The 19,586-nt window shown below is 36.4% G+C and overlaps 1 pseudogene; it reads right to left on the bottom strand.

Annotated features, from left to right (window-relative positions):
• Window positions 1-1,462: 1,462 nt before the first annotated feature.
• LOC148038774 (flavonoid 3'-monooxygenase CYP75B137 pseudogene) lies at window positions 1,463-3,644 on the bottom strand (annotated as a pseudogene).
• Window positions 3,645-19,586: the final 15,942 nt, after the last annotated feature.

Genomic DNA, 19,586 nt, shown 5'->3' with positions numbered 1-19,586 from the left:
AATGTCATGTGGAAATACTTGCATGGTTTTAGAATTGAAGATCACTTTGTGATTCTAAGAGGGCTCCCTTTAATGTTCTTATAGTTCAAGATTGTATGAGTAATAACATGAAGCCCATTCATCTAGGAAACATAGATGCTTCATCACATGGATAGGGAGTATGGAGTCTAATCCAAAGGAGCCACAACTTGTGGGTCCAATCATCTAGTGCTCTTTTTACACAATTTATCAAATTGCCCATTCAATAGTCTTTCATATACAAAGTTATTTAAACCCTATAAACTTGCCCATTCAATAGTCTTTTATATACAAAGTTTTTTAAACCCTATAAATTTGCATTGTAAGGATAGGCCGAATATCACTCTTTGCCTCATGAATTTTTTCAACAACTTCTATATGCAAAACTATCATAAACTTAGAAAACCACACCGTAAGGATAAGAATATCACTATTTGTATTATGAATTCTTTCAACCAAAGCTTGCTCAATTAACTTATTTCATCATCCATTAGTCTATTCTAGGCAATGCCCTGTTAAATTGCATTATTGCACTAAGTATGGTCATTTCATACTTAAGGCAATCACTATTAAGCAAACACCTAGGACACATGCATTCTTGTCTCTTTATATGATATGTATACAAGGTGCATTACAATAAGCTCATCACCCATAAAGTAGTTAAAAGAAACATTAGTGTCTAAAGTAGTGTTGTCAATTGGATTGCACTAATGTTATAGTAACATTCACACATATTCATCAAATTTAAGTCAACAACCATGTAAGCAAAGTTATATGATTTTCTTTGATACATTTTGTTGCATAAAACTTGTGAATATCAATAGACGTTTAAAAAATGATTTGTTTTATTGCATCTAACATTAAGTGATTTACATAGTTGGGACTTTGTCTACATGTCTTAACACAACCATATCAATTAGTTGTATTGCATATGTAGCAAAGTATCCATGTTAAAGATTGTCTAGTTCTTACCATGTTTTGGATAAGAAAACACTAATTTTAAACATTATATTCATAGAACATTCTTTGGGATTCAAATTTCAAATTTAATGGTACATTTATAGAACATCCTAAATGATGTGTCCAAAAAGAGCCATTCTTAGCCCACAAGGATCCTTATACTTTTTTGGCATCTCTTATCTTTCTTCAAGGAAATTTCCTTAAAATGATCTAGGATCTAGATTGGCTTCAAAGTATCCATAGCTATAGTTATTATGCTACAAGAATAATGTGTAAATGAGACTATCCATGTAGTACATACTGTTTCTAATAATGGGGTTGTATTTGTATGCTCTTCCATCTTGTGATCTTAATAATTGAACCCTCCTAAGAGGAATGTTTAGAATGCACCTCTCTATATCTCTAGCTATAATAAATCTACTCTCACAAAAGTAATACCACATGAATCGTGATATTTGATCTAAATAGTGACCATCTTGATGTTTCATTCAAATCCATATACCTCTTTTGAAAATCGAGGTGAGGGTGTCACTAAGAGAGGTTTTACTTTTGGCAACGCTGTTCCAAACTTCTCTAACATATCAAGCGTTTCATGAGGTGCAAGGGACCATTCAAAGCTATGTATCAAGCTTGCAAGAGAGAAGTGTACATTACACAATGCCAAAGGTATTCCCATGCATATACGTCTACCTCCTCCAAATGGAACTAGCTCAAAGTTGTGTCCATGAACATCAATGCTTGTATTCAAGACTCTTTCAGGAATAAACTCAAAAGGTCTCTCCCAAACACTTTCATCATGCCCCAATGACCATGCATTGACAATAAGACGTGTGCCCTTGGGTATGGAATATCCTGCAATTTCACAAGAGTCCAAAGCTTCACGTGCTCCAAGGAGGGGTGATGGTGGATGGAGTCGTAATGTCTCTTTTACAATGGCTTGCAAGTACTTCAGTTGTTGAATGTTTGATTCTTGCACCATGTTGTTCTTTCCTACTATGCAATCAAGCTCAGCTTGAGCCTTCTTCAAAACATTTGGGTTACATAGAAGTTCTGTCATTGCCCATTCAACACAAACTGCTGTGGTATCAGTGCCAGCTGCAAAGAGGTCCTACATTTACATGCAAACACCCAAGGGATTGGTGAAAATGGACATAATATGCAACTACCACTATCAAGTTGAGCATAAAAAAGAAAAAGTGTAAGATCCGAATTAACTTGTAGGATGTGAAGGGGAGAAAATCATTCAATACGAACCATCAAAGCACCCTTAACTTCCTCCATATTGAGCTTGGATGATTCTGGAGTAGTAGAACTCGTAAGTGAGATAAGGAAATCCAGGAAACACTCCCCTCTTTCATGCTCTAGGTGATAGTGCTCTTGTATGGTCTGCTCCCAATAAGCATCGAGTTGCTTGTGGAGTTGTTTCATCTTGTACTCATATCCTTGCAAGTCAAGGCTTTGTAAGAGGGGAATGTGGTCCCCAAGGTTGAAGACTCCTACAAGCCAGAAGAAGTCATTGATCATTCGCTTGAACTCTTCCACTTGTGGGGTGGGAGCACTAGTCCACTCGAGGATACGCTTCCCGATGACCATGTGACCAATATTGTTGGCTGCCATGGTGAAAACCTTTTGCAGTGTTCACCAAAAACATTTTTGGTAGTAGATACAAAAACCTTCAACTCAAAAATCCACCCGAGGGGGGGAGATTTTGAACCAAATTACATGTCTTTGTTTTGCCATTGCTATCATTAAAGATTTTGTAAAGTTATAGAGTTCAAGGTTTTAAACTTCCTTTTTTCAATTTATAAAGGTGTTTTTTTACATTTAGTGCGGTTTAGATAAACCCGAGATCTTCGTGAACAATGACCTAGTTGAAATTCGTGCAATTAGGTTTAATTTTAACCTTGGCTTTTGGTGAATGGTGAACTTTTTTGGGGGGTTAATGTGAGGATTTATATAAACCTTGGGTTTGAGTGAATACTAACCTTGTGAGAGATGCTGACGGGCTCTTGTTTGAGGTGAGCGCGCCATATGGATTGGATCATGGAGGAGATTTCTGCAGCTCGAGAGGGGGAGAAGGAGTCGAACTTCTTGGAAGAGAAGAGGTGGGAGGTGCAGAGGCGGCGCGTGAGGGACCAGCGGGGGCCGTAGGGGGCGAAACCGATGCCCTTGCAGTCGTAGGTGAGGAGGCGGCCGTATGCGTAGCGCGGACGACCCGCGAAGACATGGTCCAGGTCCTTGAAGCAGGCGCGGACCATGGCGGCCGACGACACCACCACGCACGGGACCCGACCCAGCTGCAGGTACATGATGGGCCCGTATCGCCGGGCCAGCACGCTCAGCGACACGTGCGGCGACTTCCCGGCCACCAGCAGGAAGTTCCCGAGGAACGGCAGCTGGCGGCCCGGGCCGGGCGGCATTATCGGCCTGTCCGGCCTGCTGCTGATATTCTTCCTGCTCCATGCTGACGAGAGGCCGTCTCTCAGACGTTGGGTTGTGCCGGCCAGCGCCGGGATTATTATACTGAGCAGTAACGAGCAGCTCAGCTGCCGGCACTCGCTGTACCATCGAGAGCAGGTCCCCACGACCGTCCCGAGCGTGAAGCTGCTTATAAGCTTGCTGGCGCTGCTAGCCTTGCTCGTTAGGAATTTGAAGGGGCCTTGCATGATGATGGACGAGTGACGATTGACGAGGTTTGTTTATAACACTTGGTAGTAATGGTGTATGGGGTGCACGCCAAAACCAGCAATTTCCAAAAATCATAAGCGCAGAGACACAGACAGACAGAGAGAGAGAGGACTGTGCCCGCGGGCCTAAAGATGTCTCTCTCGTACCTATGTGTGTATTTTAGGCGCTGCGTTTTCTGTAATTTAGGCCCTGCGTTTTCTCATCGTCTCTCTCTTCTCGTTCTTGACTCTATCGTGTTGATCATTTCATTTAATGCTTGGCAAATACGATGTTTGGGATACTGTGCCTGAGAACACAAGAGATAGACATTGCCACTCCTTAGAACAACACTAACAATGCTTGCACGTTTGTGGGTTCCCCTAGCAATAGCCTTTCATGAAAACCGTATTTTATGGACATGGTCCCACTTTGATATAGCTCTAATAGAACCGTCCTTTATTTTATAATGCATAACACGTATATAATTGTATCATTGCATATAGCCATAGTTAAAAAATCTTCAAAGTTAAACATATGTGTCCCCCCCCCCCCCTTCTTTTGTCACTATTTTCCATTTTCCATGGAGATTGACGGTGAAGTGGCTCACACAAATCTCAAAATGAAACCTGACCGTCTATGTCTATCAAAGTAACCCATGAAAAAGAAATAGCTTGTGGAGGATTGAAACATGCACATGCATGTAAATCCATTTAATATGGATGCTTTATGCCGTTGGGATTAAACAATTGGGCCAATTACAAATTTTTGAAGTTTGATGGCCTTTTGAATTTGAAATCCCCTAGCTTAATTAACAACCACATGCATATTAACATGAGTTCAACATAACTAACCGAACTTGTATTGATGCACATGGTTGGCAATGCATGGCATGTCTGTGAAGCACTAGTTGCATCTAGCTCCAAGACATTTGAATGCATCTTACATTATGGCCAATGGCTGGCACTTAAGCCACATCCTTCCATAGATTGGATCAAGCCCTATGATACAAGTGGCTTACATCAATGCAACCACATGCCAACTACGGTTTGGGCATTGTATAATTAGTAGCCCTTACATTGTTCATAGCCCATAAGGCCCATGATCCCTATGTTAGCCTAGGAAAATATAGATTGTGCAACATCAAGTGTGATATACCAATATGTTTACATACCTAATTGGTCAGTAGAGCAAAAATTTACATAGGTTTTATATGTATGTTTGGCATCTTATAGATTATCGTTGTTCTTACAACTTTGTGGGCATGGACACTTTGGTTGATGGTATAGATAAGGCACCATCTAGTGACATGTCCTTTAGCAATGAGGACACAGCATTTGAGGGTGAAGAAAATAATGGGATTGAAATACCACAACCTTGTATGCCAAACCCATTCATGCATGTCTCAAAGCATTGCTTTGTCTTCAACAAAAGTAACTTACTTTTTGATGGAGTCAAATTTGATTTTATCCAAGCATGTTACAGTAGATGTGCTCAAAACACATGACATCATGGGATATCTTGACTTCAAGAAGGAGAGGAGATGAGAGATGGGCTATGTATAGTCCAGCACAACCAAATGGATTGCCACATGTATGCTTGAGATCAAGGTGCCAAAGGATTGCATATGTGGAGGAGTGGATAAACATTGTGGAGTCTTTTCAAGTAGATGTTGAGGAAAAAAGTCATTATGGGTCTAGCATAACCATTCAATGCCTAAAACAACAATGGTGTTTAGATGTTAAAGATCATCGGTTTCTTGTTGCTTACATCAAGGCATTTGTTGATTCTTATGGGTGTGATAAATGAAGCAAAGCATCATCCATATCTACTATAGATCAATCCATATCTTGGAAACAAGCTATTAAAGATATTAAGGTGACTGAGATCCACACCACAACCAATCGGACTCACCTTGATAGATTAATGGTGAAGATATTGATAGAACATAAGTTATGACTTGTGCTCAAGTGGTTCACTAAACATGCCACACAATCATTCCAATCTACTAATGTGTACCCATAAACTAAAGGTGGCAAAAAGCTTTATAGAAATAGAAAGATACAGGGAGATATGACTTCAAAGAAATGTTATTGCTCATTTTAAATCACAATGTAACTTGTGCAAGGATTAAACAAGGTCTATGAGTACTATGCCCATACTATCCATTTTGGACATGATTTAAGCTCAAGAGAAGATCTGTGACATGATTTTTAGCTCCAGACAAGATCCGTATCACCTTCAAAAATTCACTCCAAAGTAAAATTGAACCTCTCAAAGGAGAATTTTCATATAAAACCAGCATTTGTATTCCATCATGTGATCTTCAGGTTCTCCATGATCTAGAAAGAGATCTAGATGATGCAGCTCTAACTATGATACCAAGGTATTCATCTATAGTATCAGTTTACTATATCATTCTTGCGATAGATAATTGAAAGTTGATATATGTTGTCATGTTAGATATGCTACATGCCCCACTCTCATAAGGCGCCAGCAATGATCCATGGTGCTCTAAGGTGTAAGGCCCCCATCATGAGGAGAAGCCATGTGTGAGCACATACATTGAGTGGGTCCTGGTGGACATGCCATGATCAAGTGTACGGATTAATTCTTGCTCATGCCATATGAATCAACACCCCATGCGAATGCACCCTTAACAGGACATCCTCGAGCCAACCATGTGAACCCACCCTTGCCATGTCATCATAGAACCTTCTAGAAGATATGCCATGTCATCTATTGCATCACAGATGATGTCAGCCTAGAACATTCTAGAACATCTTTAGCCACCTTCCAATACCTATAAAATGAGGGGCTCATCGTAGAGCTCCTCAATTGTCTTGCCAATGCCAGTCTTGGGAGCTCAAGGAGTTGAGACCTCCAAGTAAGTAACTTCGAGTTCCAGTTCTAGTTCTTGTCTAGTCATGGTATCTAGTCTTGTCTTGTCTTCCATTATACTCGTGTTGTTCTATCACCTTGTGATCTCATAGTACGAGATCTTGTCTAGTATTGTCTTGTATCTTGTTCATCCATGACTTGAGGGAGATCTTGTAATTTTGATATCTTGTATCCATACCTATAGACTTGGGTTGTGGGATCCTTCATATATCCTATCAAGTCATGTTTTCTATACCTATGGTCCCAGGTTGTGGGGTTTTTTGTAACTTGTTTAGTTATAATTGTACCTTGTGCCCCTACGTGGGATTATCTTATAATCAAAATTCTTGTAACAAATATTGCATCTAGTCTAGTCTCTCAAGCATAGTCTAGTGCTCCCGTAACAGGTCTTGACTTGTATGTCAAAAGAGATCTATGTGATTGGATGGCAAAAAGGTGACCTTTATAGATCTAGTTTTTGGGTTAGATAGAGTAGTTATACTGGTAGCAACTCAAGGCACACTGCATCGAGTTGTGGGATGTGAGAGTTATCAAGGGTCCCTATATTAGGGTTCAAGGGCCGTAAAAGTGGTCCCTGACTGGGGGGTCTCAAGGGGGACCAACGGCCCCCTTGATGGGGTTGCAGCCTCAGCCCGACGGTAAAGAAAATATTCCCTAGAATATTCTCTAGCTGTCTAGGGAAGTTTTATAATATGGTTGGACATGCTGACCAGGCTACCTTCCCAGGCTATAAAAGGAAGAATCCTCTAAAGCCATTGTCAATCTATCTTTCACCCAGCCAGAGTTCTTCTAGTTACCCTAAGCTCTTCGCCTATCATTTGTCTAGATCACCATCTAAGCTTCACAGTGGAAGCGCAAGGGTGGAAAAAGCCATATTTGTATTAGTTCATTTGAAATTAAATTAGTCTCTATTCTTCTCATATTTGGTATGTGTTCTCTACTAATTGCTTAGATTCTATCCACTTTGGCATGTAATTTCTATATGTCGACCATAGGGAGACCATTTGAAAATGACCAGAGCTCAATGTGCATGGAGGCAAAGGAACTTCTCGCCAAAAGCAAGGTATTGTACTTTCAATTATACAATCCCATGGCAAATAATGAAATGGAGAGACTAGTAATTTGTCTCCTAATAATGCATGAGCCATTCATAGCACTTTCAAAACCAAAATGGACAAGATTTCTCTTTATGCAATAGTGTCACCTAATTAGTTAAGGGTCCACATCCCTCCATGGTCCATGATATGTATGGGTGACCCTAGCTCCAATTAGGAAAGGGTGGCTCTACAGATGGCTCTCCAAAAGGTTTTCTCTCATATGAAGAACATGCGGCCATCAAAGAATCATCAAAGAATCATCATTGATAAGTATCTCTCGGAGCTAGAAAAGGTCTTAGAGCTCATTGATAATGATCCTTATTATTGGATTCTAGACCACAAATTGGGGAGATATCAAGTTGCTTGTCACATTTTGTTGCATTGGTTTCATGCAAAGATGTGGGTCAAGAATCTGTTGCCGTAAGTGCTTTGTACTCTTGTAGGCTTTTGAAGAAATTGGCTTGAATATATAAGAGATAATAGTTTGGCAATTTTGATGATTTCTCTATCAAAGTGTAGGCATCAACACATTCTCATGATACAATCTATTCATCTATGACTAACTTGATGTGCTCTTGTAAGAAAGACAAATTCAATGCCAAATATAATGTCATCCTTTTGGAGCACTCTAAAAATCCCAACATATAGAGAAACCTTACAAATAAGTGGTGCAATGTTGCTTGCATTTGGAGAAAACGTTGGCCTAAGTTCCATTAGGACAAAAAACACTTCAAAAAATACACTTATAAGAAAAGGATTAAGTTGCTAATTAGTTGAGATTTTGGAATAATGAAATCACCAAATTTGGTTGCTCAGATGTGATAAATGAGAGAATATTTGATTCATTGAAGGGGTCAGCCATTAAATTCCCTCATCTTTTAATTTATATCGGGGTCACCTTTTCAACCGTTTTTATCTTAAAACTTGAAAGATTTTGTATTTTCGAGATATTTGCACCAAAATCGCATTCGTTTGCTTCAGCATCTTCTTTTCACACACTATTCTCGTTTGCCATTCTCTTCTATGTGCTTATTCTCTATCAGTGTGAGATTCATTTATGGTTGATTTGCTAAAATGTTTAGCAATACCTCCAAGTAACACAAGTGCAAGCACATGCAAGTACAAACTTACTATTCAACTAGATCTTATTTATATATATTGGAGAAGTATACATCATTCTGAACAGACAAGATGGAGGCTAATAGATTACAAATACAAGGAAATAAGCATATAGATTTGTGGGTGGATGGAAAGATTTATCTCAATGACACTTCTACAAGTAAACCTCCTTTTTTCAATATCCATGACTACATAAGATATGTTGGAGAAGGTTACAATAGGATGCTTGGCTATTGTACAAGGTTATGCGCTTAGGGTAAGCTACTCATGAATATATGTGTGCATCACGTGGGTTCAAAATAAGGTATTTTTAAAACACCATTTTTATACATTTTTACATACAAAAGGGTGTAATATAAAGGCGTTATTTACATATTGAATAGAAAAGCGTTATGTTTTATTCAGAAAAAATTTACAGATAAGGATATTTATAAATAGGCCTTGAACGCACGTGACGTAGAGGATATACATATAGTAACTTCCCCGAGGTTATGCGTTGCATCTTACATATACATGGCTCAAGTGCACGAAATGAAAAAAGCATTATTAGTACCACAAACAAGTATACATCATTGAGTATTGGATAGACAAGATGGAGGCTAATAAATTGCAAATACAAGGAAATAAGCATATAGATTTGTGGGTGGATGGAAATATTTATCTCAAGGACCCTTCTACAAGTAAACCTCCTCATTTTTTCAATATTCATGACTACATAAGATATATTTGAGAAGGTTACAACAGGATGCTTGGTTATTGTACAAGGTTATGCGCTGCATCTTACGCGCTGCATCTTATATATACATGGCTCAAGTGCATGCAATGAAAAAAGCATTATCAACTACACAAACAAGTATTTTCGAGCTAACATATAAGATTTATATTTTGAAAAATGCTAATAAGTCATTACAAGACAAGCTAACATACTTGAAGGAAACTCCAATAGGATTCAGAGAGAGGAAGAGAACATTAAAAAATATAACCAACTTGTGTGAGAGAGTAAATAAAAGGAATCTACTAAATCTTGTAAAGAAATATGTCTCTAACATATCATGCATTAATATCTGAGAGAGTGAGGAGAGAATCAAAATTTCAAAAGATACCATGAATAAGAAATATATTTTGAGGATTCTTAAGTCACCTAAAAATGTGGATTTGAGAGACCCAACTCTCAAAGAATTGGTAAAGGACTTGAAGGACATAGTAAAATCAAATGAAATTATAGAGACATGTGATACTGCGGGTATTAGTCAAAAAGGTTATCATGCTATCTTTGGATTATAGTTTAAAAACCTTAAGTATAATAAAATAAGTACTATTGGGTTGCCTCCAGTCCTTGTAGTATTGGTTGCAAGAACTGTTATGAATCATAAGATTCCACATGTTTTTGGGAAATACATTCATATCAAAGGGCCTATACCATACGAAAAGCTAAAAATAAAATCTATTTTTGAATACAATGCATTTAATAATATATGGATTGATCTAAAAAGAGTGTAGATTACAATGGTCAACATGTATAAACTCACGATAGAGGAATGTCATGGTGTTCTAAAGTTTGCCTTGAAGTTGGATGGAGGAAAAATTCAAAAAGGACAAGAGATTGAAAGAGTTAGTATTTGTATCATGAACAGGGTATTGGAGTACATCAATGGTGAGAGTCAAGTGCCAATGCATAAGTTCCAGTCCAAGATGGAGATTTGGTGGGTTGGTGCAGGTCATGTACCAATTGAGAATCATCAAACATTGAAATGGTTTTTCACTCATACAGCCATTCCAAACATTGAGTCTCAAAGTGAAGGAGAAATGTTGGTGATTGATAGGTTTGGTAATTTTAACGTGGAATGGCATATGAGCATCGACTTAAAAACTATCAAATGTATGCTTGGAATATACAAAGGGACAATTGCAAAATATCCTCATGTTTATTGCATGAAAAGTGTTGGGTCTAAATATTGGAGCAACTTGCACCCAATAAGAAGAGCCCCAACTAGAGACTCTAGAGATTTGAGTAAATTTAAAAACATAGAAGACATATGGCATCCGATTCTTTTAATTTCTCTTAGAAGTGTTCATATTGGCCAAGAAATGTTCATATTTGTACTTATAGTGGCCAAGGCATGGAAAAATCTCACAATCAAGCACGTACAAGTTTTTTCAAAAAGCACAAGAAATGTTGTTGAGAAATTGTTTAATTGGTTTTTTCAACAATAGCTTCAAAGAATGAATACTAAATATGACAATGAAATATGAGAATTCATAGTATTTTTAAAGATAGAAAAGTAAAAAGCTAGCTCTCAAGAGCTTTTACATCCTCTTCCTTATCAGGGATCTTTTCTCTATAATGCAAAAATTTTCTTCTATTATAGCAAACTATGGATTTTATATTTGTTCAATTTTCTGCCAAAGCATAAGACGAGAGGGCCAAAAAGTATCCTGCTCTAAAAGTAGAGAAGCTAGGACCATAACAAAAAATCCTAAATGCTAATGTCTTCTCCAAAAACATCACCTTATGGGCATTATAATGTAACCCATAGAAACCAAGTTGCCTTGTAAGTGCCTTAATACACAGTATATGCCATGTTGCTTCCTCTAAGAAGATGTTATGGAATCCTAAGAAAATATGTGGATCAATCCTTACCAAGTAATTCCCAAGTGCAACGTCCTTCAATGAACTACCACCAACTCTTAACCCCTTGCCACGTCCCAATAATTTATCAAAATCTTCAATTTCCAACTATAAAAAAGACAAATATTAAATGAAAGTCAAACTCAAACATATCAATGTATCTTACAAAATCAGAGATAATATCACTAATTGGTTTTCATCATGTTCTAGCTTAGTTGTACATTGCAATTCTTCAACATGCTCTGACTATTCTCTTCCAAAATTGGAAATTCCAACTTGATCTTGAAGACGGTTAAACTCCTCATCAATAATCTCCAACTCTTTCTTAGCATCTCTTGCCTTGTTGAAACAAAGAGAAAGGCATCCCCTACATCAATAATTTTTTCATATGCAATTTCTGTGTCCGGTTTAAGTAACTCTTCATCAGATTTATTCTCAACATCAATTATGCCATTTATAGCATCAAAAGCCTCTGCAATGATTTCTAAAAATAATCCTCTTTGAAATTAAAGAGCCTTTGGATGTCTGATAGTAGTATGTATTTCTGCCCTTAATAAAAAAAGTTGGAAGAGAAGGAATAGTATAGATAGAAGGGCAGTCACAATATCTACATTTGCATGGATTTCTTCAATAATGATCTTAGCTCTAAATTGTGCGATATCTACTTTGTCAACAATATATGTTTCTTACTAAGGGTCCATACATTTCCCTACATCCTTCTCATTTGCCACCTCATCCATTAGGCAAAAGCTAGAAGATTTTATTGCCTCCAATTGTTGTTCACCAGATTTGATAGAATATTTAACAAGAGTATATAGAATAAATGTAGTTGATTTTGACATGAGCCTGTATTTCCTAGAATGATCTGAACAAAACACATCTGTTGCACAAAACCTATCAAGAAAATGAGATCCTCACTTCCTGTTGAACATGACTTCTCTAAAGGTGAGGTCCCAATAAGTATACAAACATATTCCTTTGTATCCTTTTCAACCATAGGCGATGCTAGCCTTTCAAACTTACCTCTTAATTTATCAAAAATAGTCTTACAGACTAGAAAAGTCCTCCACACAAAACTTTTTACAAGAGTTCGCCAATTGGTCAATATCCTAATCAAGGTTGAAAATATCATTTGCAATTGTATAATAAGATAACTCCATGCCATTCTAAAGAAGAAAGTCTAGGATCCTTTTTGAAGGAGAAACCTCTATAATTTGAGACAATCCAGGAACCCTCATTGGTGACTTACCTTTGCCTAGAGATTTCTTAGGCATTCCCACACTTGCTATTGAGCACAGAGAAGAAGCTAAAGGAATTTCAAGAGCAAAGGCAGCACAAATTGAACCCCTTGACCCTAAAGACAACCTTCTTCTTTTCCTCTTTGTGTATCCACATTTGGGGAGGCTTAAAAATATTTTGGATTAGACATCAGAGAGTCCAAGATATGATGCGAAAAAAGATACCCAACTATACTAGAAATGCATCCTCACTTTGTATTGGTGCAATGCCAATATGGTCTGAAAACAAACTTGCGAGCTTAAGAAACAACTCTCCTTGCTTCGTACTGTCTTCCAAATAACAAGCTAAAGAAAAAGCACAAAAAATGAGAAGGAATACTTGAAAATAGCACTAAAATCGTAGGACAACCAAGTTGTGAGATTGGGGAAAAAAGCATACGAAAATCTTGCCATGAGTATTTACACACCATTAGGATGCCTTACCACGTGGATGGCTATCACAAACCCTAGCCAATGATAAAATGCCACATGTCACGCACCATACCAACTATATAAGATGGACCCTGACTTATGTAGACCATTTTAGTCATCACACAATGACGCGAGAGTCATTTTCAGGTCCTTTCTCCTCCTTTTTATTGCACTATATCATAATCATGCCACTTTCAGGCCCTGCCTCGCATCCTCCTCCATGATACAATGCAATCGTAAGTCCTCGATGCGGGACACACTGCTCTTCCTCGCACTGTATCATAAACTTTATCCCATGCATTTCAAATGTTTCCATGATACGGCGTTGTCGCAACGCATAGGGTTGAAGGTCACCGCACATGTTTGGCAAGAGAAGAATGTATGGGGGTTCAAGAGCTTATACTCTAGAGATGGTAGAGATAAGAGAAGGGTTGAAGGTTTCAAGCCAAGTTCTTGAAGATAAGAGATAGCAGGATGATGTTAGATTTAGAGAGAGGAGTAGACGGAAGAGAAGGGGTTCAAAGAAATTGAAGACGTAGAAGAATACTCAAAAAAAAAAAGTAGAAGAATACTAACAGAGATGAAGCATGTCAATTTCTTTCAACATTATGAGAAGATATAACTCTAATAGATAAAAACGTGTATAAAATAATACCTTCATCTATGCTAATAAGATCGCCAATCTGATGCTTCCATTGGCTCCGAAAGGGGGGTTGAATACTAGGACACCTGGCCAGAATTCTACCAGATCACTCCTTCTTCATCTCCCACTTTGGAGTGTTGTTCACTGTCCGAAAACAGTGATCGCGCATCGACCGATTTTGTCAATCTCTCTTTTTACATAAAATCCTCTCAAATTGGATAAAAGCTATGCTTTCTTTTACATGCCATCCTAATCTAGAAGTTGTCTATAGTTTTATGGATTTTTACAAGAGATAATATCTAGAATATTGAAAATTGGCTAAAAACTTGTCCAAAAAAATCTAATATTTTGAACCATGGACACTAGCACTAATGCCTAAAAGTGGCATTGGCTCTCTAAATCGAAAAGGAAGCCATACTTTAGATTTTTTTACATGGTGTGCACATAGCGGCACGACATCGTGATTCAAGGTCTCTAAAGGGATGCGCTACTATTCATCATGAGAGGATGGGTGAAGTGTATGGCCAAATGGTTGTTAATGTTTCTTGCATTTCTGAAGAAGAGGACTATCTTAGCATATCTCTTAAGGACAAGTCCATGGTAATGAAAAAAGATATTCAATTGTCTGACTTTGTAGTTTATTGCTGCATAAGGTAATGCATTTTGGTTCTAATTTTTTTTAAAGTATTTAGAATGATTGTGTCATTATTGATTTCAAATAACTTTCTTGTGTTTTTGCTATTGGCTTTACGACATTGATTGCTTCTCTTGGCCAAGATATATCTAGTAGCATATATTGTTGATCCATTGTTATCAGTGGAATTATTTTTTAGATCTAGTTCAAACATAGAAATGTTTTTCAAATCTTTTGATTCCATCACAAACTACCATATCTTTTTTCCTTTCGTTGAAAGGTATACAATTTTTCAAAAGGGTTAACATATACTTATTTGTTGTCATATTTATTTCTTACTATTGTTTGCTTTGCAGAGGGCATTGGAGTCTTATATATATTGACATACTTACCAGAGAAATTATCCTCATAAACTCTCTAAGTGGTATTCATGGCCAAGAAAAAATGTGCATTGAATGGAATGCTACTTGCTTTTTGGTTAATGGTTTATTTTATTTGTTTGTCTATTTTAGTTACAAGTTTCCATTTACAATGTTGCAAGGCTCATGACTACCTTTTTGGACACCACATATGAGGATATTGCTGAGCTTGGAAAACCATACAACTTTCTCGAACAAGAAGTACCATTGCAAAGTGATGTGCATACTTGTGTGTGGAGAGTGATATCAAATGTTTGCACATGACAATAGATTCAAAGATACTCAAGCTAGATTGGATGAATGTAAATCTCTTTCATTTTTATTTTTTTTGGAGGGACCCTTATCGGTTCACCAACTTGTTACATTTATTCTTACAATGATGGGATTACCTTGACTCATATATGTGGTGGATAAGGGAGCCGTGTATTGAGTTGATTTTAGATAGGGCAATCACATCACTCAATCCTGACTCCCCTCCATAGAAATCTTCTACTAAGGGCAATAAAAAGGGAAATGGCAATGGAAATGACAATGGCAAGGGGGGCAAGGGCAAGGGCAAGTTTTTTGCAAAGACCAATAAGGCAAGTCATTTGCAAAGACCAATAAGGCAAACTCTAAAAAGAAAGGAATGCCAATGCTTTCTTCTACGAAGTTGGATCCATCTCCTCTTAAGCCTGAAGAGTAGAGAGTGCTTATCAAAGTCAAATGCTTCCAGTAACCAAAGAAAAAAGCCCCATGTGAGAAGATGAGAGATCTTTACAGAAAGTGACAAAGAAGTTACAATGCCAAAGAATGAGAAGGTGTCAGAGATAGGAGAAACATATGTGCAAATAGAAACTTGGAAGGATGCTTTATTATTTTGCATCCTTGTATATTTTCACTTCAATTTTGTAACTCATGATGCAATGAAAAGCTTTTTATCCTATGTAAATGTAATAATTTCATTTTTAAAGACTCGAAAGGCAACTTACTTCATAATGACTTATATGTTTGTATTGAACAATATCTTTTTAACAACATCACTCAACAAGATAAGATACTACAAAGTTTTCATATTTATGGCTCAAAACTTACAATTGTGGGGGGGAACGACTCATATAATAGAAAGAGTGTTTAGCTCTTTTCCCAATTGTTGTACCATTGACTTTGACCTTATATCCAAGGGATGTATTGTCTAGCAGCTCCAAGGTATCCCTTACATTGTTTAGACTCCAATTGGAAGTAAACATTTATCTCCTTTGCTTCTTTATGTGCTATAACTTGTACCTTAAGTTTAAAAGGCATGCAATCTATATCAAAATCCAAGGGAATTCAAATGCCTAGTCTAAGTTTGTATCTCCTGTAATCAAAGACCAAAGCAAGAGTTTGCCAAGCAATGTTGTAAGAAAAGGCCAAGTATTGAGGGCATACACTATACCTCTTGATATCACCCTTATGGTCATACTCTCTAGATTTTCAAAGCCTTCCTATAATATTGTCTAAATCCTCTTCTCCTAATCCCAATTTAGAGATGAAAGACTTGGCAATGGCAAATCCTCAATATGCCCAATATGGATTTACAATTACATTGGACTGTTGAATAAATAATCAATTTGAGAATTCGATTAATGTTATCACTATATGTCCAAGAGGCACAATTGATATATCACTTCAAGAAAATACAATTTGTTTCATAGAAAATATCTATGAGCGTTTGATAGCAAAACTAGGAAATTCAAACATATAATGGCCAAGTATTCAAAGATGAATAAGGTTCATTTTCTAACTCTATTATTAATTATGATTGAAGGATATAGGGAAGTTGGCAGTCATTCAACCTGTGTTTTTGGATGCAAATCATATTGCAAAGTTTATCAAAGAACATCAATGTATCTATGCATTATTTCAAATACCCTAATAAATGCTCAATAATTTTTGTGCCTTGTGTTTGCTACCACTTATCTAGTTCTCAATATATTGAAAGAGGTAAAAGACTCACTTCAAGAGACTTTTGCAAGTAGATTTCAATATACTTGGCTCACTAAGAATCCTCAATATATCGATGGCATAAGAAAATGTGTGAGAGATATTCAAAGCAATACTAGTACTTGTGTTATATATGGTTGATGAGGAAAATGTTGTGATGGGATAAATTTATTCACAATTCTACGATGCATTTAAAAAGATGGAGGACCTCATATCTTTTTCATCATGTGAGAAGAAAACCATCACAAGAATTGCAAAATTTCATCAAGAAAATATGCATCCTTCATTGCAAGTGTAGGGTTTATCTTGGATTTTAAATTCCAAGTCTCTTAACAATCATAAAACAAATCTTTTACATTAGGCTTCACGAAAATGTGTGATCAATTATTGCTAGATGACCAGGGCTAGGAGACGTATTTGTAACAAGCAAAGTACATCTCTTAGCCCTTACTTGGTGGAAGGAGTTTGGTTCTATGACTCTGGAGCTTTAATATATAGCTACACATGTATTATCTATTCTTGCTTCATTTGGTGGCTACACACAAAGTTGATATGTATTTGATTTTGTGTCGTCAATTTGTAGGAACATATTGAAAGTGTCTAGAGCTAATCACTTGTTATACAATTACTCTGATTTGCACAACTTGGGAAATCCCTTTGTTATTATACCTTATGTAGTATCTTGTGTCATCGTCAAGAAAAGTATATGACAAATCATGAGGTCATAGCAAAGGGATTTGGTAGTGAGGATGAGGATGAACTAGAAATGGATAATGATTGGGATGAAGAAGTAGATGATTTAGTACTTGTACTTGCTGAATAATAAATCATGTAAATATTGAAGTGTCCATTATCTCTTTGCTTTACAAATTTGAAGTTTTAATTTCATCTATATACTTACTATTATAAGCTGCTATCATGGACTATAGCAATTGAAATCTTTTCCTATTTAGTTCATTAAGACAATTCTATGATAGAAATTAAGTTAATACAAAAATACATTATTCAATTACTTCAAACTTAAGATGAATTTTTTTCGCATTATTCAAATCATAGTATGAGATATTTTCCTTACTATACAAAGAACAAGAGGGAGAGAATATTACGAACCTCATTATATCCTATATTTTACAAAACTAAATGATGCACAAGTGCCTTATGCTTGCAATTATTAGTTACTATCATGGGCTATATAGCAATTGAAATATTCTCTTGTTTGGTTAATTAAATTACTTCAAACTTTGGATGGTTTATTAGATACTCATTTTTTATTTCAAGTCAAAATTTTTAAAAATTAGATGTCTCTAGCCAATACCCATGTGTTATATGATAGATGAACCTTTTCCTGATGATCTGTATAGTTAGTTGTTTTCGGGTGACTTGCTCAAAGTAGGCTCTTTATTATGCTTCTTCTTTGCCCTTCTTAGACTTACACTTTGTAAGTTTATGAAGTGCCAAAGAAAAAACACGACAGCTCTTGCTTTGAGCAAGGTGCGTAAAATCAACCAAGCTATAAACCAAGTATCTCTCCATCATGCAACAAAGAGGTATTGACTTTTGGGAAATTGTTTTTTTCCTTGAGTTTTTTACCTTTAGTGTTGTGCAACTTTATTTTTCAAAGTATTTTCCTTGAACTCTTGGTTGTGCGTTGAATGACCTTAGTATTAATGGCTAGTTTTTCCTATGCAAAATAAATATAAGATGATTTGTTTTCATATGAAAGAAATTCTTTCACATGAAATATTATTTTATATGGAAGATTAGTGAAAATGCACTAATTAATATGGCTATATTGATTGCATAGAATACATTTTTAAATAATATGAGCATATAAATGTGACTTAGAATCTGGCCTACCAATGTCAGCTAGGCTGACTAATGATAGACAATTGTGTTTTGTATGCGTATCACGTGTGATGGTGCAAAACAACTATTGAATATTAACATTTTCCTTAGAATCAACCAAATATATCCATGTAAACTTGTAAATAATGATTTCTATTAACCTTAATGACTTTTAAGTGCGATGCAAGCCTTTAAATAACAATTTCTATTAGCCCAATGACTTTTAAATAATAATTTATATTAATGCTAATGACTGGGTCAATAAGGGACATGTTATATCTAGCTAGCTTTTTAGGTAGAACCAATAAAAACATTGAATAAAAAAGGAGGTGAATAAAAAACCAAAATAAGACCATTACAAATACCATGTAAGAGTCGTTTATTAGAGTTGCATTGCATAAGGGGGAGTAGAAATAAAGAAGCATAGTAACATAACAAAACCTTGCAAAAGTTTTAACAAAAGTCCACTAGAATTTAATATAGGTTGAATTGAAAATATCTAGAAAAAAGAGGAGAGGAAGTACACGTGAGTGTGTGCATAACCCATATCCCATGAATGTGCTAGGGCAACAGTAAGAAGAAACATACATGATTACCAATTCTTCCACTTTCAACTTGTTAAAGATAATACAATCTTGGACAAGGGATTATTAAGTGTGTTATGAAAACCTTACTAAAAGTGTGTAAAAAAACTTAGCCTAACGTAACAAAAGCAAAACCTAGTTTACATGCAATCAATGAAAGAAAACTTGTTTGGTTCTTGCATAGCTAGAGGTTTTTCTTGTTTCTCATGGACCACTCACATTGTGTTAGTGCGTTGCATGACCTAGCCCTTAAGACCATGTAAGAGCAATGATTGTAGCCATCTTATTAAATACGCAAAAAAATAAAACATATAAAAATAACATTGGCACTAATGGGTGGTCTCGCTCTATAGAACCAACATGAGAGGACAAAGAATGCAAATATTCTTAAACTCACTT

Source organism: Lygodium microphyllum, chromosome 3, assembly GCF_053477565.2.
Source record: "Lygodium microphyllum isolate KBCC chromosome 3, Lygodium_microphyllum_v1.1.10, whole genome shotgun sequence".
NCBI classification, from domain to species: Eukaryota; Viridiplantae; Streptophyta; class Polypodiopsida; order Schizaeales; family Lygodiaceae; genus Lygodium; species Lygodium microphyllum.
This window is presented reverse-complemented; position numbering and strand designations above follow the sequence as displayed.